General features: G+C 40.3%; 1 protein-coding gene and 1 pseudogene across 2 annotated transcripts in view; one reads left to right on the forward strand and one right to left on the reverse strand.

Moving 5' to 3' along the window:
• The window catches only part of PRICKLE2 (prickle homolog 2 (Drosophila)), a 144,974-nt gene that overhangs the window by 88,315 nt on the left and 30,450 nt on the right, over positions 1–26,209 (reverse strand). The gene's annotated exons all lie outside the window — the stretch shown is intronic.
• On the forward strand, positions 4,663–5,815 carry LOC105539902 (annotated as a pseudogene).

Here is a 26,209-nt window from a genome sequence, read left to right on the forward strand (position 1 = left end):
TATTTCTTTATTTACAGTCTCTGTTGCTAGGAAGTGAATGCAATTCCTAAATGATACAGCAGTGGTTTTCAAACAGTAGCATACTTTAGAATCATCTGAGACCTTTATTAAAGATGATTGCCATTTTCATCCCTCTGGGTCTGAAAAGGAGGCCAGAACTGTGCACTCTTAACAAACACCTCAGACCATACCAGGAGAAACACTAGTTTAAGGAAAAGCCAAACACAACCACAAGGTCAAGGCCAACCCTCCTGAAGTGTAATCTCAGATATGAGCTGATACATTCGGAAGGTTTTATAAAATCCAACTTAACCCAGGGACTAATTCGAATGCTGAGCCTTTATTTCATGTTTCCCCTCACCTGCAGTTTGAGAAGCTTGGAACCTTGTTTAATCTACCTCAATTTGGGGAGGTAATATCTAAAATGCACCTGAGCATCTCAGAAGGCAGGTTGTACAGAGAAGGGAAAGATGCTACCTGAATCTGCTGCACGTGGTGGTCTTTAAAAAAGTACACAGTGGTTCCCAAATGGGAACCTAGAGGACCATCAGGTAGCATTACAGCTGTGAGCAAATAGGGATGGGCTGCTCGTGAGGGCCCCTGTGTTCATTTTGCCCCTATTTGCCAGAATTTCATTATCCAAGCAATAGGAGAAAAGTGCTATTAAGTGGCATTTAAGAGGTGAAATTGTACCAAGTTTGGCTCCTTCCCTTTTCTCCCGGAGGCCCACATTATAATTTTAATTGGTTTACTCAGGAAGCAATTTAGGAAACAACAGTCTAATGCCTAATGCCTAAACAATGTCTCCATCATGTTAAACTCCCCTAGGATTAGGATCAAAATCAGAAATAAAAGCTCATTTGCAGTATTTTCAAAGAAGAATCTTTCAAAGACTCCTTTCTTTTGTTCACACTTGATGTCTAATTCAACAGGGATTCTTGTTGAATATAGGTTCAAAACATATCCAGAATCCAGTCATTTTCCACCACCCCTGCAGGACCAGTCTAGCTATGACCAAGTGCTCACCTGAACTATTGCTGTGGCTGCTTCTGGACCCGGCTTTCACCTTTGTGCCTCTGCAGTTGAGTCTCTATTCAGCAGCAATAACAACTCTATTGGAATATAAACCAGGGTGTGTCACTGCTCTGCTCAAAACCCTGGATGGTCTGGGTGCAGTGGCTCATAACTAACCCCAGAACTTTGGGAGGCTAAGGCAGGATGATTGCTTGAGCCCAGGAGTTCGAGACTGGCCTGGGAAACAAAGGTAGACCATGCCTCTACAAACATTAAAAAAAACCCAGCCAGGCTGTGGTGGTGTACACCTGTGGTCCCCACTACTCTCGAGGCTGAGCTGGGAGGATCGCTTGAGCCTGGGAGGTTGAGGCTGCAGTGAGTGGCGAATGTGCCACTGCACTCCAGCCTGGGTGACAGAGTGAGATTCTATCTCAAAACAAACAAACAAACAAACAAACCTCAAAACCCCCCAAAACAACAACCCTGGATTATCTCTCATGCCTCTATGATGCAAAGCCAAAGTCTTCAATATAGCACCATGACCCCGCCTCCTTACAACCTGGCAGACTGTGTCTCTTACCATATTCCTTTTGTTCAGGTCTTTTGCTCACAATGACCTCCTTGCTGTTCATTTCACCTCATGGCCTTTACACCAGCCATTCCCTCTGCCTGAAAGGTTCTTTCCCCAGATATTTGCATGTTGTCATCCTCCTTTCTTCCAGTCTTTGCTCAATGGCTACCTTAGCTGTCTTCCCTGACTATCCTAATAAATTAGCACCTCTATCCCCTATCCTCCAACCCAGTGCTTCTCAACTGGGGGTAACAATATCCTCCAAGAGATATTTGACAATGTCTACAGACATTTTCTGTTATTGCAACTTGGAGAGGGAGCCACTATTGGCATATATAGTGGGTAGAGGCCAGGGATGCTGCCAAACTTTCTACAACGCGTGGGTCAGCCCCCACAGGAAATGATCCCCATCAAAATGCCAACAGTGCTGAAACTGATAAACTCTTAGTCTGCTTTTTGTCAAAGAACTTATCGGTTGCTGACAAATGATGTATTTGTTTATTGTCTTTCTCTTCCCTCTAGAATGTGAGTACTTAGGACTGTGCTTGCTGTATACCCCCAGAAGAGGGTCTGGCATGTACTAGATACTCAATAAGTGTTTTTTGAATGGATGCATTCTGTATTCAAACCTTACCTTTCTAGCTGTCTGGGTTATTAGAGGATCTAGACAGACACATACAGCAACAGAATACACAAGTGAGGTTTCAAGAGGAACCCGCGTAAAACTCATTAAGCTTCTCTTTCATTCCATCAAAGCATTTGCTTTTTCACCAAAGATTAGTGCTGTGGGGTGGGTGGAGGAGATGCTAAGTAAAGGATGCATGGAATAACTGTCAATGTACTGTTTATTTCAGAAGAAGCAACAAAAGTGACACCCATTTGTATTTGAAGCCAGAGAGTTTCTTTCAAGTTGAGTTAACTTTGTTTGAACAAATTAAGGAAAATAACTATGTTATGCCCTAAGCTGGTACTACAATTCAAAATCACATGAGTTGCTTTGCTCCTATGCCTGTTAGCTCTCACATGCCCACTCTTTCTAACACTGTTAGTTTATTATTTTATTTAGAATATTAAATGTCAATGTTTTGTTAGAAAATACTTTCCATTTAGTTTGGAGCATTATCTCACATTTATTATCTGACATTTATTTTATCTTGTCTTATAGAAAAGGTTGCAGAAATGGAAGAACTTGGGGTTTGAACATTTTCTACTTAAGTTACACTTAAACAGACTGACTCCCTTATCCCAATTTTACCAAAACACCCTTTGCAGATTGTTTACACATTTGCATATATGCCCTACTAAAAATTCCCCAACAGTTGCCAACTTTATTTCACAACAGTTTCAATACTGCCTTTAGATAAAATACACACATATACAAGTATGAAATAAACAGGACGGCATTTTCTTATAGGTGTTACATGTTTGGACTCTGGAGTCAGATTGTTTGGGTTCCAATACTGGATGTAACACTTACCATCTGCATGTAGTTGGGCATGTTATTTTATCTCTTATAGAAAGTTAATATCTCCATCTATAAAATGGGGACAATAATATCTACCTTGAAGCATTAATAAGAGGCTGAAATGATATCGTGTAACTAACAAAGAGAGAGCAACAGGCTGAAGGCTCTATATTTCTTGGCTTTGAAGCAGTCTAATGCATAATTCATAAATGTCTATGTTATAAACAGAATTGTGTACTCCCTATGATTCACATATCAAACCCCTAACCCCTATATGTGACTATATTTGCAGATAGGGCCTTTAAGGAGGTAATTAAGGTTAAATGAGGTCATAAGGCTGGGACCCTATTCAATAAGATTGGAGTCCTTGTAAGAAGAGGAAGAGATAACCAGGAGCGTGCACAGAGAAAAGCATCTGCAAGCCAGGAAGAAAAGCCTCACCAGAAATCAACCCTGCTGACAGCCTGACCTTGACTTTTGGACTCCAGCACTGTGAGAAAATAAATTTCTGTTGTTTAAGCCACTCAGTCTATGCTATTCTGTTATGTTATCTGTGATACACAAGTGTAAGGAATTGTTGAGTGCTCATGGAGAAAGAACACACACATGAATGAGAAACCACCCCCAGGTGGAAAGAGGTTACATTCGGCAGAGGGTATAAGACAAGTAGACAAATGACTACAATACAAAGTTAAAATAATGCAAAAACCACAAGAGGTAGACAAAAACAGTACAAAGATTCAATAAAAAATAAGTTAGGCACTGATTTGTAGCATTTGCCAATTTCCATGGGGTATGTGATCCCACTATGAACCCCACATTCAAGCTACCAATTTGACGTCACTGGATGTGGAATTGGGAAGAGATACACATAGCATCACACAGCACTCCCGCCATACACATATAACAGGCAAAACAGTCTCAAGAATATAGATAACAGTGGAACAGGATAAAAGAATTAGGAAGTGACGAATTTCAAGTATTTATCATCTTTAAAAAATGTAATTTATTTAATTATAAGTTTATATCATTAAATTTTCATAATGGCTGTATTTAACAACTGATTTACAAAATTCCTGAAAACTGACCAATTGGCTCTTGCAAGGCAGTACGAGGCCGGCTCTAGCTTATCACTGTCAGAAGCTTAAATGGTCAATATCCTTAGCAAATTCTCTTTCAAAAAGTAAAAAGAGCAGTAGAAGAGCTGTAAAGGAGATTAAACAGCTAAAGAGCACTTCAAAGAGTATGATGACAACTTATCTGTTGCCCAACTCTGTCTTCAACAGTCCCAGCAAATCACACATTAAGTCAAGTTGTCTATTTCAGCTGATACATACTTCAGAGTAGTCACAGCTCTTCTGTCTCCCAGTCTTTTCCAAATCCCCAGAATTTTGCCCTTTCTCTACAGTACCCTTTTCTTTTCTCCCTGTTTTCTTTCTAAACTCCCAGGAATAATAAGAACTGATGAACACTCACAATTATTTATGTATTGGCAGGTGTTCTGTTTTCTCAAAGTAAAGAGGATGAGTTAAACACAGTGTAGTTCCCCATGAAGAAAAACAACAACGAAACCCCCGCCCAAACCTTAATGAAACTCCTTTTTTATGCTAGCATGTTGTTATCAAACTGTGTTCTAGTAAGTCAGTGATTCTTATACTTAATAGAGGAAAAAAAAAGATTTTCCACTTTGGGAATAGCTACTCCAGTATCAACTAAGTTAATATTTACTTACAGTGTAGGAGAAAGAAACTGCATTAGACGTTGAATGTTTGAGTCCTAACCATGACAAATTCTAAGTGGGCAACTTTGGCCAAGTTAACTACCTTCTCTGGACTTCAGTGTCCTTATCTCTAGGACTAGAATAATTGTATTCATCTCATAGAGTTATTGTGAGGATTTAAAGTGATGAAAAGATGGCTCCTGCATGCACTAAAGATGGTGGCTGCTGTGGGAAGGCTGTTCCTGGCTTTGGTTGCCCGACATGTGTGCACCATCCTGTCTCTGTAGTCCTTCGGCCTGTGGCTTCTGGGGAAAACATGCTTGACGAACATACTGTGGTCTGATTCTGGTCGAGCAGAATTTGCCTTTGGCACAAGTTTCCTCATACCATGCCCTTGCTGTCACTCTATTTTAAAGGTACAGCCTTTGTCAATGGAGAGTTCAAAGATCTCAGCCTTGATGATAATAACGGGAAATGTTTGGTGATTTTCTTCTATCCTTTGGATTTCACTTTTGTGTGTTCACAACAATTTCTTGCTTTTAGTGATAAAGACAATGAATTTTACAATGTGAACTGTGAAGTTGTTGCAGTCTCAGTGGATTCCCACTTTAGCCATCTTGTTTGGATAAATATACCAAGAAAGAATGGTGGTTTGGGCCACATGAGCATCACACTTTTGTCAGATTTAACTAAAGACATTTCCCGAGATTACGGTGTGCTGGTAGAAGGTCCTGGTTTGCACTAAGGGGAGTCTTCATAATTGACCCCCATGAAGTCATCAAGCATTTGAGTGTCAATGACCTCCCAGTGGGCTAAAGCATGGAAGAGACCCTCTGCTTGGTAAAGGCATTCCAGTTTGTAAAAAACCCATGGAGAAGTCTGCCCAGCAAACTGGACACTAGAGCCTCCTAAAATTAAGTAAAATCAAACTGTTTCCAAAGAATACTTTGAGAAAGCAATCAGTAGATCACCCCATGTGTATCTGCACCTTCTCACCGCAGATAGAAACCCCAGCTGGAACCTGCTTTTAGCATTTCAAAGATGATTATTTGTAGAAGGCAAGGAACCTATTATGCTTGTGTTCATAAATACTACTCTAAATGTTTTGTTTTTGCAATACTGGCTAAGGTTTTTTCAACATGGTTAGTTGCTAGTATAAGGAGTCCTTTAGTGGAAATATCCTGATGGCTAGCTAGTTAGTTTCTACAGAACACTAGTTCACTTATTTCTTAGACCATGTCCTCAACGGAAACACTCTTCTTTTTTAGCCTTATTTGAATATCTGTCTACACCAAAGTAGTATAATGAGCACTGAAAGCTTCTGATCAAGGGTCCTGAAATTTTCTTTCTGAATTTCTTCATATGAAACTGAATTTTTTTAAATTAACAAAGATCATAGCTTTAAGTTATCTTAGATTTATAGTTTAGTCATTTTGTTCATTACATCTACATACATTTCTAGATACTGACTGGTGTCATTGTTTATACAGGATATTTATTATATCCAGGTATTGCATTTTGAAATTATTACAATTATTTTCTTTGTTGGTGTCCAATATAAAATATAATAAAAATAAACACATTTTAAAATAAAGTGACAAAAGAATGAAAATACACTGTGAACTATAAGGATGTACATAATTGTCAGATCAGTTTTATTATTATTAAAAATAACAACAAAACTAGAAGTTAGAATTGCTTTGGGTTGCTAGTAATCATGACCTAAGAATAGAGGTCTAGGACTGGTTTGGCATTTTATAAAAACCATGAAGCATCTAGGCTCTTCCTGTCTTTCTGCACCCACCATCCCATATGTTAGTGACCTCTGTGCTCAAGATTGCAAAATGCCTACTGGAGTCTCAACCATCACATTCACTTTCCAGGTAAGAAGGTGGGTAAGGGTAAGAGGCAGCTGGATGAACAACATTTAAAGAGTTTTACTAGAAGTACTAACCTCCTATTTAGAATCCCTTGGATAGGACTAGCTGCAAGGGAAGCCAGGAAACATGGTCCTTAGTAGGGCATACTGTTGCCCAGAATACAATCAGGTTCCATTAGTAGGAAAGGAGGAGATGCTAATACTGGGTGACACCAAGAAATCTGTGTCCAAAGAATATCTGAATTTTGAGTTATCTCTTTCTTATGTGGAGTCCTTAGGAGTGTCCTACATGGTATCTTTTCTGTGCATTTTAAATCACTGTTTTTGATTCTGCCCTCCACATATAACATAATCAGTCCATTACCCCCCTCTATTATTATTATTAGTTTCACAGGGTTATGCAAAGCCAGTTTGAATAAAGTTTAGAAAGCAAAGACAGAAGAAATTCTAGGACCAATTCAAGTTTTCAAGTGTCCAAGGTGATTCATAATGACATGCTATAATCCAAAGAAAGAATTCTTTTTGCAAGAGACTGGAGTTTGCTGATCACAGGACATTGCTGGAAACCCATTTTAAAATACAGGTAACTTTGTTTCAAGTCAGTTCGTTTAAGGCAGTTTCATTTCTGCATATTAAATAAATGATTGAGAAACAACCAGAAAATATGAAAACCAAGGAAATCACTTATACATTATAAAGGATATATTTCTCACTACCATGGCTACTTTCAGTCTGAGTAACTTGCCTTGCCCACTAAGTTTCAAATGAATCATAAAAGCAATTGTGAGAATTCGGTCTTTCCTGTTCCAAAATGTCAAAAGATCAGTGAAGGTAAGACCTTGGCCTGCAGGTTATAGTTTGCATATAACCATAAAATCCCAGAGGGCCTATATTACGCCACTTTAGAGAAACAGACAGGAAAGAAGGTTTGGTTTGGATGAGCTAGAGTATGCCACAATATGTCAACCACCACCAAAATATCACTAGTTTCATACTGCAGTGTTTTTTAATTAAAAAATTTTATTGTAGCATACATATCACAAGATATGCCATTTTAACCTTCTTTTTTTTCTTTTCGAGATGGAGTTTCACTCTTGTTGCCCAGGCTGGAGTGCAACGGTGTGATCTCGGCTCACTGCGACCTCCGTCTCCCGGGTTCAAGTGATTCTCCTGCCTCAGCCTCCCGAGTAGCTGGGATTACAGGCCCTCACCACCACACCCGGCTAGTTTTTTGTATTTTTAGTAGACACAGGGTCTCGCCATGTTGACCAGGCTGGTCTCGAACTCCTGACCTCCGGTGATCCACTCATCTCAGCCTCCCAAAGTGTTGGGATTATAGGCATGAGCCACCCTGGCCTCATTTTAACCATTTTTAAGTGTACAATTCAGTGGCACTGGGTACATTCACAATGTCATGCAATCATCACCACTATCTCATCACAAAACTTTTTCATCATGTTAAACAGAAACTCTATACCAAATAATAATAATTCTCCATTTCTCCTCCCCTCAGCCCCTGGTAACCTCTAATTTACTATCTATCTCTATGAATTTGCCTAGTCTAGATACTTCATATAAGTGGAATCATGCAATGTTTGTCCTTTGTGTCTGCTTATTTCACCTAGTATAATGTTTCCAAGGCTAATTTCTGTTGTAGCATGTATCAGAGCTTTGCTTGTGGCTATTACTTCACTGCATGTATATACCACATTTTGTTTATCCATTTTATCTGTTGACAGAACTTGAGTTGTTTTTACCTTTTGACTACTGTGAATAATGCTTCAGTGAACATTGGTGTACAATTATGTTTGAATCTCTGCTTTCAATTATGTTGCATATATACTTAGGAGTGGAATTGCTGGATGATACGGTAATTCTGTTTAGCTTTTAGAGAAACTGCCAAACAGCGCTCCAAAGTGGCTGCACCATTTGACATTCCCACCAGCAATGCACAGAAATTCCAGTTTCTCCACATCCTTACCAACATTTATTTTCCAGTTTTTGAAATTATAACCATCTTAGTAGGTGTGAAGCAGTATCTCATTGTGGTTTTGATTTGCATTATATTAATGACTAATGATGTTGGACATCTTTCCATGTGCTTATCAGTCAATTGTATATCGTCTTTGGAGAGATGTTGATTGAAGTCCTTCAGTCACCTTCTGAGTTGTCTTCTTGTTGAACTGTAGTTGTTCTTTATATATTCTGCATCTTAAACCCTTATCTATACCATGATTTTATTTCTGTCTCACACTGTATCCTCCCATAGGTAGGTAGAGACCCAGGTGATGGGGGCTCTGTATGGAGATATGCCTCCATGAGGCTGGCAGCAGAGAAAAGGATGGTTGGAACTGAACACTAGCAGTGAAAAGCTTTTTCCTGGATATAATACATGTGACTTCTGTTCACATTTCATTGGTGAAAGCAAGTCTCATGGACATGCCTAACTTTAAAGGGACTGAGAAAGTACATTCCCCCTTTGTGCCTAGAAGAAGAGGGAACCAACCATTTGTAAATAGCCTTAATCCCTGCCACAGCACGGAAAGAATGGAGTACTATGTAAGCAGGATATTACATTTTGCAAAGGTAAACACAAGTGATTCTCTTTATTTGTGGCAGTTATGTGCTATAAAATCACAGCAAACACTGAATTTCTGTATACTAAACACTCCTCCTAGGAGAAATATGGGGTTAGGTTCCTGTGAGCCTCTGGTCCCAACATTTTTGTTAACCAATTAATCCATAACCTTGTTTCATGTGTGTTTCTGTTTAAGGGCAACTTACTTAATATGTATTGTTGATTCATTAACATTTAACTTATGGCCAACAGCACTATAACTCATGCCCGACTGAAGATTATCTAACATACATATTTTCTTTCTTTCTTTCTTTTTTTTTTTTTTGAGACTGAGTTTTGCTCTTGTCAGCCAGGCTGGAGTACAATGGCACGATCTTGACTCACCACAACCTTCGCCTCCCAGGTTCAGGCGATTCTCCTGCCTCAGCCTCCTGAGTAGCTGGGATTACAGGCGTGTACCACCATGCCTGGCTAATTTTGTATTTTTAGTAGAGATGGGGTTTCTCCATGTTTGTCAGGCTGGACTCGAACTCCCAACGTCAGGTGATCCGCCTGCCTTGGCCTCCCAAAGTGCTGCGATTACAGGTGTGAGCCACTGTGCCTGGCCTAACATACATATTTTCTCCATCAAGCACATCACAGCCTTCTTGCTTTTAGAAACACTAGATGGCACTTCACTATGCTTGGGGCTATTTTAAACAGTGAAATCACCAACAAAAAGCATAAGATGCAAAAAAGTGGCCCTAAATAGACCACTTGTTTATTCAGTCTGTGAGCTGGAATAAGAAAGCATAGAATTAGCTGTTCTACCCCAGCTGGCCATGTATACATTGGGCAATTCAAATTTTTTATGCCTCTGTGTATGCCTGTTAATGACCATGAGAGTGCTGCAAGTATTGATTTTGAGGTTACAAGTAAAGTCTGCAAATGACCATGAAAGTGCTGCTGCAAATATTGATTTTGGGGTTACAAATAAATTTTGGCAAGTGGGCACATTTGCAAATAGAGAATCATGAAAAATGTGGATCAACAAAAGTATAAACCATTTGATCATCAAGGAGTAAAGGGCTGAGCCAGGATTTAAATTTAGGTCTGACTTCAAAGCTCATTCTCTATCCATTTCACCCCACTGTCTCCACAAACTAGTCAAAGGATTACACTCTGTCCTATGTATTTGATGAATCAATGAACAGTGTAGTTCATTCTTCAAGCTTGCAATTCCTGCTAAAACCTTAAATACTAAACAGGCCAGAGTGGCTGCTTAATCATGAAAGCCACATGGATCAGTTTAAACTCCAAAGAAGGCAGAAATCAACTGCATTATTGAGTAATGTGCATACTTTGAATGTTATGTGTGTATGTTACACAATGAGGATTATGGGAACTAACTCAGGCTTGGTGAATTTGTTTTCCCTTTGGTCTGTGCAAGAGAAGTTAATGTGCCCAGGTTGGTCCCCAACAAAGGCCATGTGGTCCTTGAAGGGACGGCTCCAACTCCTGAGAGTTATTTTATGTATGTACGTGTTTATTTATTTTGTGGTAAAATATACAGAATATAAAATTTAGCATTTTTTACCATTTTTTTAACAGCATTAAATACATTCACATTGTTGTGCAACCACTACCACTATCCATCTCCAGAACTTCTTTTATCTTCCCATACTGAAACTCTGTACTCATTAACCACTCACTTCCCATTCTCCTCCCCCTTAAGCCCTTGGAAACCACCATTTTCCTTTTAGTACCTACGAATTTGACAGTTTGAGAGCTATTTTTTTTTGTTTGTTTTTTAGATAGAGTCTTACTCTGTCACCCAGGCTGGAGTACAGTGGCACTATCTCTCCTCACTGCAGCCTCCACCTCCTGGGTCCAAGCGATTCTCCTGCCTCAGCCTGCTGAGTAGCTGGGATTACAGGCACGTGCCATCACATCCGACTAATTTTTGTATTTTTAGTAGAGTTAGGGTTTCACCGTGTTGGCCAGGCTGGTCTCAAATTCCTGCCCTCAGGTGATCCGCCCACCTTGGCCTCCCAAAGTGCCAGGATTACAGGCGTGAGCCACTGACCAGCCGAGAGTGATTTTTATTATGTGTTGGGAACAAATGTTTTTCTGTGGTAAACTTCTCTGAAATTATGGTGAAAATCAATGGGGAGAAAATGAGTCAGACAATGTATCTACATTTACATTTAAGTCCTTTCATAAGCAACTTTCCTTCTGTTTTTAATAAGACAATTGAGGATCACAGGGAAGATGCTGGCCCCAGCCATTAGAATCTATAACAAATGAAATGATCTGGGAACTCAGCTGTGTGTAGCATTTTCATTGAGAAGACCTAGGAAATAAATCACCACTGATAATTGGGCAAGTTATAGCTTCTGAATTATTAGTCTCAGGCCATTCACTTTATTGTATTTTACAGATTATAGAATTCACTTTATATAGTACCTCTTCCTGGCTCACGACGGTCTTCTGATTGCTCTAGAAGTGGCACGAGAAGCAATGAAAGGTATTAGCTAACAATTGTGAGAGACAAGCACTGAGTATCAATGAGGCTCAGACCCAAAAAAACAGTTCTGGCAGGCACCTTTCCACATCCCGACAGTCCCGACATCCAATCTAAAACAATGCTCATCCTCATGCTATCACAGTCTTCATCCAAAACGGGAGATATTGTTAGGTGGTTAGCTAACAACAGTGCTCCACTCTACTAGGGCCCTTTAGTTTTGTTATCTATTATAATTATCTCGTTTCTCTTTGTTGCCTATAGCATGCTTTCACCTTGTTTTAGTTATTATAGTGACAGCTCTTCTAGACCCTTTTTGAAACTAGGCAGAAAATGAATCGAAAAGAAAAAAATCAACCTTAACTTTTCTACCACATGTTTAGGAAGTAACCTTTGAAAATGGGAGTTTCAGAATCCGTTGTTATGTGTTAAGTGAAGGGAGCAAAGATGTGTGAAAAATAACAGGCATAAAATGATCTTAACATTCTTAGTATTCACATGATTTTTGTTTTAAAGAGAAACTACCCAAAATTATATTTTACTTTGGCTTGAGTGAATATGAACCCAAGGTCTGGTGAATTGGTTCAGAAGTATATTGAGATGCAGGCTAATCAAGATGGGAAGAAAAATCTTTCATGGGTAATCTAAGATGCGGTACTAAAAAGTATGTCACAGAAGATCACTATCATATTAACAAGGAAGACAAAAACACTGAATAACTGAAGCTTTGTTAAAAGTGAACAAAGGAGGAAAGCACAACAAGTGCAAAGGCATGAGGTGGGAGGAAGCTTGGGTACTTGAAGAGTGGTCCTATGGTCTGAATGCGTCCCCCCAAATTCATGTGTTGGAAACTGATTCACCAATGCAACAGTGTTGGGAGATGGGACCTTTTGGAAGTTGTTTGGAATAGATTAATGCTGCCATAAAGAGGACTTGTGGCCAGTCGTGGTGGTGGTCCCTCACACCTATAATCTCAGCACTCTGGGAGGACAAAGTGGAAGATCCTTTGAGTCTGGGTGTTAGAGACCAGCCTGGGCAACATGGTGAAACTGTCTTTACAAAAAATATAAAAATTAGCTGGGAATGGTTGTGTGCATCTGTAGTCCCACTTACCTGGGAGGCTGAGGTGGGAGGATGGAGGATCAGCTGAGTGCAGGGAGATTGAAGCTACAGTGAGCTGTGAATGCACCACTGCACTCTGGCCTGGGTGACAGAGTAAAACTTTGTCTCAGGGGGGAAAAAAAAAAAAAGGACTTGCTGGAGTGGGTTCATCTCTTCTGCTCTTCTGCCATGTGGGGACACATTCCCCCTTTTGCCCTTTCGCCTTTCACCACCTGAGGATGCAGCAAGAAAGCCCTCACCAGATGCTGGTGCCTTGATCCTGAACATTTCAGCCTCTGGAATTGTGAGAGGATAAATTTCTGTCCTTTATAAATTACCCTGTCTCAGGTATTCTGTTATAGCAGCACAAAACAGACTAAGACAAGTGGCTAACAGACTAAGACAAGGATCCAGTGTGGCTGGATGTTAAGAAATGGTGGATAACCACTCTAAGAATAGAAATATACTCTATAGCTTTCCACCAAGCAAAGGAAAATGAAGAAAACTGGAAAGGCTTCATTTAAAAAAATAGAACCCAAGAAAACAGAAAAAAGCAGAGGAAAAAAGATAGCAAATAGAAAATAAAGTGGTAAGAATGATTATGTAAGTTATCATAATAAATTTGAATGTATCACACCCATCAATCAAAAGATGGATTATCAGTTTGGAATAACAGGAATGCAATATCCATCATGTGCTGCTTGCAGAGCCCCACTTAAAACCGTAAGAAGAGACTTAAAATAAAAGAATAGAAAAGCATAGTCTTGCAGTTACTCACCAAAAGAAAGTTAGTATGCAATGTTAGTATTATACAAACCAGAATTTGAACAAATAAAATTAGGTGGGATATAAGGGATATTATAATTAATAGATCCTTGCTCATTTCAAAATTATTGGTGATACAGTTTATTGACCACTTTTATAATGGCCACCTGTTCACAATTTCTATTTCTGAAAAATATTATGTAGCTGTTCATAAACTTTTTAAAAGTAATTTCATGTTAAAATAAAAAATAAATAACATTTATTTATAACGAATGTTACAAAATAATAATCTATCAAAACTATAGTATAACCATAGGTTATGTTACATATTATATACCATAACTTGTAGGCACCAAAAAACATAGCCTCAAATACATAAAGCAAAAACAGAAATAAAAGGAAAAACAAATCTATAATTACAGAGAAAGATTTTAAGTTGCCTTCATTTGGCATTGATAGACCAAAAAGGCAAACATGAAAGCTATAGAGTATATCATAGCAACAGTAATTATTGTTCATGAACTCTATCATCTTTCTTCTAACAATTTGGAAACATTGCCATGTTTGTTTTTACTTTATAATGGAAAAAAAAAATTCATATCTTTACATTCCAAATGGGAAATAGAAGCTAGAAGATGCAAAGAAACTTGGTCAAGGCCACTTGATCGCTGTCTGAAAACAAACTTTTCTGATTCATGAGTCTTTCTGCACTTGAATGTTGTCTTTTCTGTGTATCTTCCCAGTCTACATTCCTTAGGTATTTCCCCCTGATGTCACAGGAGAAGAGTGGAATATTAACTGCTCCGTAAGCACTGGCCCTATGCGACAATGAGCAAGTCATGTATGCTCTCTGAGACTGTTTTCTTAAATATTAAATCCAAGGTTTGGGCTTAAGAATTTCTGCTCTGTCTTGTTTTGCTTATGCTTATATCTTAGGATGCTGTAATTCTTGCCCCCAACATCTATGGACAAGAACTTCAGACACAGATCTCAGTCTTGTTTCCCCAGACAGGCCTTACCAAGAAAAGTGTTTTCAAAACAATTGGCCATTCTAGTCTGGAAAGATACACATTTCTTGAAATGCCAGGTACTGATTAAGTCCTCTGCAAGGCAGGAAATATTACTGTCTTCATTTTATAGATGAGAAAGAATGACCTCAACAAGGTAAAACAACTTGCTCCCATCATAAATATAGCTGGACAGTGGCAGAGCTGGATCAGGTCCCAGCTGCGTCTGATATCACAGCCATGGCTCTTAATTACTGTGCTTAAGAAAGACCACAGTAAATGGTCCCACTGACCATATTTCAGCAGAACTTTGTCTTTTACTTATGCTTAGTTATTTTAATTTTATTTTTTTAAGACATGGGGCCTTGCTCTGTCATCCAGCTGGAATGCAATGGTGCTATTACAGCTCACTGCAACCTTGAACTCCTGAGCAATGTGCGTGTTTCAGCCTCCTGAATGGCTGGGGCTACAGGCCCACATCACTGACTGACTGATTTAAAAAAAAAAATTGAGATGGAACCTTGCTATGCTGCCCAGGCTGGTTTCAAACTCCTAGACTCAAGCGATCACTCAAGCTATCCTCCTGTCTCAGGCTCCAAGTAGCTTGGATTATGGGTATGAACCACTGTTCCAGTCCAGAAGAGCTGTTTCTAATGGCATATTCACCATCTAGATGAATTCTTGACTATCCACACAGCAATGGGGCACAAAGGAAGATGGATGTTTCAAAACTATGTTCAAGCCCAACCTCAAATTTATCCACGTCATTTGACCTTCTCTCTCAACACACATAGAGTTGCCAAGTGGTTGGCAAACTTAGTTGGTTGGCACTGTAGCTTTTTTCCCTGGTTGACTCTCTAAAGCTATGATTCTTGCAATAATTTACAGAACGATGGAAGAGAAAGGAGACTATAAAAAAGGCCCAAATGTTAGGGCCTACATATTAGGTATCGTCCTTGGGAACTTACACAGATTAAGTGTTCACAATTTTGATTAGCCACCCTGAGGAAATAATTACCCTCTCACCAAACACCAGATCCACTGAGGATGGAGACACCACCTCTTTTTTCCTAACGCCCTTTGGCAAGAGTCAGAAAGGTTTCTCAGGACCCCAGGATTGTAGGGAAGTTAATGTTTACAGAACCCCTTAGGTTGCTGCTAGAATTTTTGGTATCTTTCAGTAAGTTAGGAAAAGACAGCCTCCAAACTAAGAATTAGAAAAAGTCAGTCCCCAAGCTAGATTATCTGATAAAAGTAATGGAAAAAACAGCAATTACTTTTGTACCACTAAAAATTGCCATAGCAATAACAACTACCACCACTATTTACTGAGTGCCAACTACGTGTTAGGCACTGTCCTTGGGAGCTTAGAGATTGTGAAATGAGCCAGTCTGTGGAACTCATTTTCTTGTGCCATCCATCTGGATGTTGATGAATTTCTACCCCAAATCTCCTTTTCATTGTGCATGATTAATACTGAGCAGTTCTTTCTGACAAAAGGCTTGGCAAAAGACTTAGCTACTCCCTGAGGCAATTGATGAAACCATAGGAAGCCTCCACCATTGGCATGGGAGGAAGCTTGCCTTCCTGTTTGCTAAAGAGCAACTTCATTCATTCACTTATTCCACCACTTTATCGAGGTATCCACATATAATAAATCACATGTAAAGCATACAATTTGGTACGTTTCAACATATGTATATACCCATGAAAGCATCAACATAAACAAGATAGCAAATGTACCTATCACCCCCAGAACTCTCCTCGATCCTTTTGTCGTTTCTCCCTCTCATTTCCCCATCCCCAAGTAACTACTGATTGCTTTCTGTCACTATAGATTCGTTTGCATTTTCTAGAGTTTTATATAAATGAGATCACATAGTGGGTACTCTTTTGCCTGGCTTCTTTCATTTGGAATAATGATTCTGAGATTCTGATTCATGTTGCATAGACTAACAGTTCATTCACTTTTATTGTCAAGTAGTAGTATATTACATGGATACAATACAATATGTTTATCCATCTACCTGTTGACAGACTTTTGAGTTATTTCCAATTTTTAACTATGGAAAAGAAAACTAAGAGTAGCCACTTTTAAAACCCCAAATGCTTAAAGCATTGTTTCATTTAATTCTCACAACTATGCTGTAGTTAAGTATTGACATCCTTATTTTTCAGAAGATGAGATGAAAGCTTGGGAAGGTGAATTAACTTGGCCAATGTTGGAAAGCAGCACAGACTCTCAAACACTTATGAACCCATAAAGATAGGTTCTCAAAACACAGAAGTCATCGGAGGCCAGCACAAAGCCTGATGTCTGCATGGGTCTTCCATGAGACACTTTCTACATCTACCTGTGTATGGCTCCAGGCCACCTAAAGCAACATATAAAGACTGATGGTGGAAAGCTCCAGGTTTTGATTGGACTTGGAAAACTGCCATACTAAAATCACACATATACTAACAGCTTGCACATATGGGTACTTAATAAACAACTGTTGAATGAATAAATGGCTGAATGTACAAATGAATGAATAAATGAATGCACAGGCAGGTAAATAGATTGAGGAAGGAAGTTAGTTACTTGTTGATTTGGTGGTGGATTAATCCAATCAACCCATGAAATTACTCAAAATATCTCCTGCATCATAAGGCAGAGGAGATCATCTTGATACTACATCAATTCTCACACCAGGCTACAGTGCAGACTGCCCAGTCACAAGAAAGGGTGTGCAGCTGTGAACTTATGCAGGAAGTCTAAGTCAGAGGCCAAGTCCCAATCTTTAGGACCCTAGAGTGAATTTACTGTAAAGGTTGGAGACATCTGTCTTGAAAGCTAGAACTCCTATTGTAGGTCTCTCTTCCTGCATTTGCAAATGAGCCTTGGCCTCTCCAGGCCTTATAATCTGCACGCAAGCCTTGACAAGTCCCTGCTGGTGGAATCTGGCCACGTTGCTGCTGACTTCAACTGGCAGAGGCCCTAAAGCCTGGGAACCCAGGTTCTAGTCCCAACTCTGACAGCTCCATTGAAAACAAGTTTATTAACAGGCAGTTCTATTGAAAGTTGCACACACAGGCATATTTCCCATTGCCATCCAATGACATCAGTGTATTTCTGAAGCCAAGATAAACACAGCATTGTTCATGTGACTGGCTTCCCGAGAAGAGTGAGGTGGACTGCTTTGAAGCTTCCTTCCGCCCCCTTCTTCCCTCCCTTTCCAACTCATCTCTGGAACTGCATTGAAAATACTGAGGTGAGTGACAGTGAAGGCTAACTAGGAGATGCAGCTTAGGGGGAATTTAATCCAATTCAGTTGGAGAGACATGCATCTCCCTGCACCATGAAATTCCATTTTGATCTCAGCATGTGCTGATGGAGTAATGAAATAAAGACAACACTCTGCAAATGGCTGGTGAGTCTAATGATGGTTTTTATGGGGGTTTTAGAAGGGCTATTAGATTGTGCATTCCTTTCCTATAAGCCAAAACCACCCAGCAGACCTTGAGAGATGAACCATTTTGTCATTCTTCTCTCCCTTCCCCCAGCATCTGCCGGCCTTTGTCCCTCCTGGTATAAATAGCTTCTCATATAAAAGAGCAAACTGTCAGTAGCCTGAAAGCTAACGGTAAAGCTGGACGCCTGGCACTGTGGCCCCAGCCGGATGGTGGTGAGTCACAGCTGTATAATTCATGGTCCTGCAGTAAAAGGGATCAGCGCATGCTCTAGGTTAACAGGCCAGAAAGGGAGCTGAAGAAACAGGGCCAGTGAAAGACTTTTAAAAGCATCCTGAGTTTCCTTTAACAATCAGCCTTGTATTTGGGTGATATCCAGGGCATGCCAGTCAAAGGCAAAAAGCCAGGAATGGGATGGGGTAGCTTCTGGGGCACACCATTCATTAGTATCTGCACGCAAATCTGCTTCAGCATCTTGGAGATTCAAATAATGATTCTGATGAGTTCAGCAGCTACCATTTGCTGAGGACCTATTTTGTGTCTGCCTTCTCCTAGGATCCTTACAGAGATGAATTCACTTCTTCTCTGTTAGCTACTTTAGACTGGGCAGAAGCATCTCTGTGTTACAGCTGAGAAAACTGATGCTTGAGATGCCCAAGGTTACAGAGTTAATAAGCGACAGAGTCAAGATGTGGCCTCATCTGTTCCTAGCAACGTGGCTTTTCCATTAGCCAAGAGTAATGGCTCTCAAACTTTGTCATACATAAGAAACACCTAAAAGCTTTGTTGAAGCAGATTCCTGGGCTCCATCTTCAGAGTTCTGGTTTATTAGGTCTGGGGCAAGTCCTAAGAGTCTACATTTAACATGTTCCCAGGTGATACTAGTACTACTGGTATGGGAGCCTCATTTTGAAACCCACCGGAAGAGACAGACCAAATCTGGGTAATGAAGCCATCATTCCATGTAACGACTCAGCTCAAATGTCACTCCTGCAGAGAGGCTTTTCTTAGCCATCCAATCTAAAGTAGATAGATTCTCTAAATCAGGGGTCTGTGTTTCAAATCAGGCCCCCTTCCTGTTTTTGTAAGTAAAGTTTTATTGTCACATGGCCATGCCCATTTGTTCACCTCTTGTCCATGACTGCTTTCGCATTACAACATCAGAGTTGGGGATTTGCCACTGAGACTGCATAATCCATGAAGCCTATATTTACTAGCTAGATCTTTACAGACAAAGCCTGTCAACTCCTTCCTCTAGATTGCATCACCCTTTTTTATTGCTTTGCTAATTGACATCGGTCTCTGAATGTGTCTTGTTATTCAGCTGTTAAGTTGTCCTGCATCCTTCACTAAACTGTCAGCTCCACAAGGGCAGGGGTACCTGTTTGCCTTTCACCGCTGTACCCTAGTGCCTAGGAAAGTGCTTGGCGTATAGTTGGCACTCAATAAATATTTGCTGAATGAATGTCACTATTGAGTGCCCAGGTACGTGATGCTATCTGTACCAGGAACATGACAGCCCCTGGAGGAAGTACAGTAAAGCCAGGGTAAGAGAGAAGAGATAAGGATAAACAGAGATTGTCGATAGGACAATAAATCTTTGAAGCAGGGCCATGCTGCTTCCTGCAGTGGTGGGGAAACTGGAGGTGGGGAAAAGATGAATTCCTTAGTTACCAAGGTCAACTTCAGATTAGGATAAATTTCCCATCCCTAAGAATGAAAGAGCCTGTGTGACTCATGCTGCTCCCCTCCTCCAACTGACACCACGTCTGCTTTCTTGGATCTGATTCCCTGAGTGGAGCAACGTGCATGCTCTTCACTGTGCATGAGGAAGGGGTGGAGGAGGAAGAGCCCACACGGGCACTGGAGTCAGACAGATGGCCGGTGTAAGTCCTGTCTCTGTCCCTCGCTGACTGTGGCATCTTAGTCAAGTTTCTGATCCTGTGAGCCTCGATGATTTCAATGGAAAAATAGAGGATTTTGTACCAAGGATTAAATGAGATTGTTTATTCACGCAAACCCTGTTTATTAAATGGCTAGTATGTGCCAGCATTATTTTTGGTACTGAGCATAGAGTGGTGAATAAGACAATGTCCGTCTCTAACAGACTCACATTTTGGAAGGTAGTATGGACATAAATAAATGTAAGTAGAGTACTTGCTATGAATTTAACATATGGAAGATGTTACCTCTGTAGTCAAATGGGGGCTCTCTGTTGCCCTATCTGTACTTGGGGCAGAAACATCAAGGGGATGGATGATCAGGCGCCTCCAATTTCCCAGGGGCAAGCAAGGTAGTGGGACTGGCCCACCTTCATGTCCAGGGATGCCTTAGCAAGCACTGAGCACTGCATGGCCTCCATTCATTCCCCCCTAAACAGTTTTCCAATACTCTCCCCAAATTCTTTGTGCACAAAGTTGGTACTGATTTCATTTCACTTCTGAGTTTCACTCAAATGAATACATTACCTTCTGTAACAAATGAGATCTCTGCATAGCAGGCATCTTCAGTAGCAGCTCAAATACTGCCTCCCCAGAGACGTTGGATCTGACCCATCAGGCTAAATTAGCCAATCCCCCCAGCATCCCCGTCCACATCCATGATCTCAGAAGCTGTTTTTTTTTTTTTCTTTTTTAAATATATATAAGATAGATTAAGTGAGAAGCAACTTCTAAAGCACCCAGGAAAATGTCTGAAACACGTAAGAGTTTTCTAAATATTTACATCTCTATTCTTAAGGTTTTTTTTATCATTAGGTTTTTTTTAAAAAAATCACAACCTGAAATTATTTGTTTTCTAATTGTCTTTACTCTTCACATAACTCTAGTGCAGCAGAAACCTTAAGTCTCTTGTTTATTGTTTTGTCCCCAGTGCCCAGAACACTGCCTGACACATAGCAGGTATAAAATAAACATCCTTAAACAGGTGAATGAGGAAATAAGAGAAGCCCAACGGCCATTTCCTTTTCACCCAATTTTCTAGCATGCTCTCTGATTCATTCCTTGGACTCTCATGGGGAAAATCAAGTGGAATGCTGCCAAGAAGCCCATAGCCGAGCATTGGAGACAGGTACTAACAAGGTTCCCACTGGCACAGAGGCCAAATCAAGGAGCCTCTGCTGACCTGTTGATCCCCCAAGGGAGATGCGTAGAATATTCTTCTTTGTGGGAAGACTCCCTTTGCACTCTGAGAAGCCTATAGAAAACTCCCCAAGGACTCATTCCTCGCAGGTCTGAGGACTGTGATGTTGCAGGAGATCTCAGGCACCAAGGAAGGTGGGTGGCAGAGCTCAGTACTTCAGCAGATAGCCCCAAAGCCTGCTTGGGGCATTAGAGAATTCAGAATCAAGAGGCTGCATCTGGGGCCCTGAATAACTTCCTCAGGCTCCATAGAGCCAGAGAACTTCACTGGGACAAATTTGTATCTTTGTAACAATCCCGCAGCAGAAGGCCTGGGAAACAGAAAGCTTTCCATACTGGCAGAATTCAAAATTACTTTATGAAAACCTTTTGAGAAGGCCGAGAAGGACTCTAGGATTCCTATAAACCCTATGCTTAACCTGCCTTCTCCATCTCCACCTAACCTCCCTCTTTCCCGGAAGCCAAATGTTCCTTCTGTTCTTCTTTGTGTTGGCTCAGGGCAATAGTAATTAGTTAGTCACATACTACTATTTCACAAGAAAGGTGGGAAGGAAACAACTGACTCATTGAGCAACTTCTATGTGCAGACAGAGGGCCAGGAGCATTATAAGCACTCTCTCATCCATGGCCAGATCAGCGCTGTGATCTCCAGGTCTAGTAGTACTGGCTCCAAAGTTAGGTTGTCTGAGATTATATCTGTCTCTGCTATTCATTGGCTGTGTGATCTTGGGCAAGTTATTTAACTTCTCTGAGCCTTGCTTTACTCACCCTACAGTGGAGACAGGAAGAGTAATTACCAAATAAAGTAGGTTGAGAGTTAAATGGGATAATGCATGCAAAGTGTTAAAAAGGATGGTGGGCCCATAGCAAGGGTTCAATGAAAGTTTAGTAATTTTTCTATCATCATTGTCATCTTCATCAAGAGGAAATTGAGGGTCTCAGAGACTGAACAACTTTACTGTGGTCAGAAAGTGATGGAGTAGCAGAGAGATTTGCCTGATACCAGAAGCAAGGCTCTTCCCACTGGGCCATGCTGTTTTCTCCTCATGCCATGGCTCTCACTGGGCTCCCCAGATTCAGATTGGGACATAAATGGTGTCTAAGTTTGAATACACAGTGAGCTTCTGCCAGACCCACTGCTCCTCCAACCCTGCTCCACACCCAGGGACTTGGAGCTGGTGGAGCTGCCTCAGGTTTGCTTAGTGCAGCCCTTGGCAAGATGTCACCCTCTCTGACCTTTTTGCAACCTAAGAAAACTCTGAAGCAGTTGGGATGGCTAGGGGAATCTGCTTAGAATACAAATCTTTAGGAGCAGCCGAGGGAACAGAAATAGTTGATATGGAATAATTCTTTATGTAGAAAATAATACCACAGGCTATTATCTCTTCAGTGTGATGCGACCTGAACATTTCTGGTTCTGCAGAGGACCCCTGTCGTCGGTCTATCTCTTAACAAATGTTTGCTGGGTGCTGGACATGTGTCAGACACTGTGCTAGGTGCTGGGAGAATTCCTAAACAACAAAGTATGCAACGTTCCTGCCCTCCTGGACCTTAAAGGAAAGCAGGGAAGCCAAACATTAAACAAATACTTATACCAATAAGTATCTAATTATAAGTTTTATAAGTGTTAATAACAAAAATTGCAGGGTTTGCTACAAAGCATGTAACTGAGGACCTAATCTTGTATTGGGGCTAGCCAAAGTAGTTATTTGAGGAGATACATTTAATCTGACACCTGATGGATGAGTAATAGTCACTAAAATAAAAGCCAAATAAATAATTTTATACACTCCCAAAAGAGATATTTTAGAGCTTCACAGGGCTCAAATCCAACTAATTCACCCCTGTCTCTGGGTAGTACTGGCTGTCCTATTTTACTACTTATAAGAAAAAGGTTCGGAAAGCCAAAAACTAGGCAATCACACTTGGTATCTATTCTTCATCCTTCCTGTGACAGTTTGAAGTGAAAGTTGAGCATTCTGGATGATGAATCTAATTGCAACTTATTCTGTGCTAAAACACAGTTACGGTCATGGTCAAATTACTAACCTTTGGAGATATTCATATTTGAGAACCCTCCATGAATACTTGGGAGTATCCAAAACATCAATGAAAAAGACATCCACTCAGTAGAAGCAATCTGATGGCCTCTTCAGAATTTCAAGGAGGAGCAAGGAGGAGAACTAATAGAAAACCCACATGCACCCAACGAAAGCTATCCACCCACAAGACATACCAGTTACGACCTTCCTGGAGGGTGGTGTAGCATCATGAATCTAAAACCTCAGAGAAGCTTATACATGACCACTACACCTCCAGAAATTATGCTTATGGAGAGGAGCAGGCACATGTATAAAATGCATAAGGTTAGTTGCTGCTGTCTTGTAATATAGAGGAAAGTCGCCAATCAATGCAAGTGGTCAAAACTAAACCCTCAGCTCCATGGTGCTCAATGATGGTACTCTTGGCATTTGGGATGGGTCCATTCTCCTTTGCGCAGGATCATCTAGTACTTTTTGGGATGCTTAGCATCTCAAGGCACCATCCATAGGCTAGTGGAGTCCCCCAGTCATTTAGATAGTAATTGCCCTCTCCCAAACATACATTTCCAAATGCCCTCTAGAGGTAGTGGTACCGCTCCAGGTTAGAACCTACCAACACAAAACTATCGAACCATTACAAAGGATAATCCAGATTGAAATATACTGATGCAGAAAAATATTCACAATATATGGCCTAGAAAAGACAGCTCAGGATAAGTGGAGAGCATCATCACATTTTTGTCCAAATCAAAGTAGAAATGTACTCCTACACACATAGAAACCTGAATATACAGGCTGATATGGTTTGACTGTGTCCCCACCCAAATCTCATCTTGAATTACCATGTGTTGTGAGAGGTACCCAGTGGGAGGTAATTGAATCATTGGGGCAGGTCTTTCCCTTGATGGCCTCGTGATAGTAAGTCTCATGAGATCTGATGGTTATTATAAGGGGGAGTTTTCCCGCACTAGCTCTCTTTGCGTGCTGCCATCCATGTAAGACATGACTTGCTCCTCCTTGCTTTCTGCCATCATTGTGAGGCTTCCCCAGCCATGTGGAACTGCAAGTTCAGTTAAACCTCTTTCTTTTGTAAATTGCCCAGTCTTGGGTATGTCTTTATCAGCAGTGTGAAAACAGACTAAAACACAGGCAAAAAGGTTGAAACACAATTTTCCTTGGTTGGTGGAATTATGAGTGAGTTTTAGTTGCTTTCCTGGATGTCTCACATTTTTCTTTTCTTTTTTTAATGAACAAGTCTTCCTTTTATAAAAGAGGAAAAAGTTATTTTTGGTTTGAAGAACAAAAAGGTGACCCTCCACGGCCAACTGGTCATGCAGCTCCAATTCTCATTTTGATTTAGCAAAGATGGCAGGATCTGCCTCAGGGAGCACCAGCCTCTGCTCAAGCAGTGTGGGATCCCCACTTTTTCATTCTGCTGAATACCCATGGTACAAGGCAGCAACTGTTCTAAGCTGGAACTAGAGCATGGTAGGTGCTCAATAAATACTTGCTAAATTGAGTCATCCTTTTTTGTTTTGATTGGGCCAGAATTCTGCTGAGATATCCTCCAGTTTTTAACATCACTTTTACCCAGTGGTTTTCCTATTCCCCAGGAGCATTGGGTAATGTCTGGAGACATGTTTGGTTACCTCAAATGGGAAGTGCTTTTGGTATCTAGTGGGTAGAGGCCAGGGATGCTGCTAAGCATCCTACACAATGCAGAGGACAGTCACCACAGAAAAGAATTATCTGTCCGAAGTGTCAATAGTGCTGAGGCTGAGAAATCCTCTTCACTATTTGCCCTTCTTAGAGCTTGTTAATTATTTTCTAAGTTCTTATTTTAATATTATGTACTGTAAATGTATCATCATAGCACCTGAAAGGGATAGGGTATACACTATTCACTGTTTGAGTTTGAAATGAAATTGATGCCTTAAGAATGTCTTCAGACCAGGTGTGGTGGCCCATGCCTGTAATCTCAGTACTTTGGGAGAACTGCTTGAGGTCACGAGTTCAAGACCATCCTGGGCAACAAGTGAGATCCCCCTTCTGTACAAAAAATACAAAAACTAGCTGGGTGTGGCGGCATGTGCCTGCAGTCCCAGCTACTTAGGACTGAGGCAAGAGGATTCCCTTGAGCCCAGGAGTTCAAGGTTGCAGTGAGCTATGATCATACCACTGCACTCCAGCCTGTGTGGCAGCAAAACTCTGTCTCTTAAAAAAATAAAAATAAAAAAAATAAAAAAAGACTTCAGATGGTCAACTAGGGGCAGATTCCAGCCCTCTGTTCTGTTACCATTAAACACCTTATTTGGAGTGAGCAGAGGCAAAGGATCTGAACAACTTCTCTGATTAGTTTTCAGCTCAGTCATTAGAGATCATGAGATAAATGCCTTTCCTTTCTGGCATCATTTGTTATATTTATTACTTCCCCACTATTTTTAAAAGGTTGAGTTTTACAGCTAGTGAATTTTTATGAAATTAAATGCCTATATTCAAGAACACTTCCCTAAAAGGGAGGGGGCTTTTGTTTGCATTATATTCAATTGAAGGCATTTCTCAGGAGAAAGAAAATAATAAATAGTATCACCTGAAGGTGTATTACCAACCTACGACCTGGGAGTGAAATGAAAGGTTTCTAACAAAAATGAAAGTACATTACTCTCAACCCTAACTAGTCTTTAATATTTTGCCTCCAGGACAAAGCATTTTTACATTCCCTATAATTTCTCTTGATAGAAAAATAGACTTTCTCAGACAGTTAATATATTAAACATCAGAATTTTTATTAGTGAAGGGCATTTAGGAACTCAATTTTTTCTTACAGCATACTATACAGCTTTCTAAAAAAACCCTTTAAATTCATAAACAGTGCTGTATGTAATAGACTTTAGAAGATCTTCTAATTTAAAAATTTGAAGCTCATTTCTTACATGCAATATGATCCCTTCAAACACCATTAATATAGATG

Source organism: Mandrillus leucophaeus, unplaced genomic scaffold, assembly GCF_000951045.1.
Source record: "Mandrillus leucophaeus isolate KB7577 unplaced genomic scaffold, Mleu.le_1.0 Scaffold210, whole genome shotgun sequence".
Classification (NCBI taxonomy): domain Eukaryota; kingdom Metazoa; phylum Chordata; class Mammalia; order Primates; family Cercopithecidae; genus Mandrillus; species Mandrillus leucophaeus.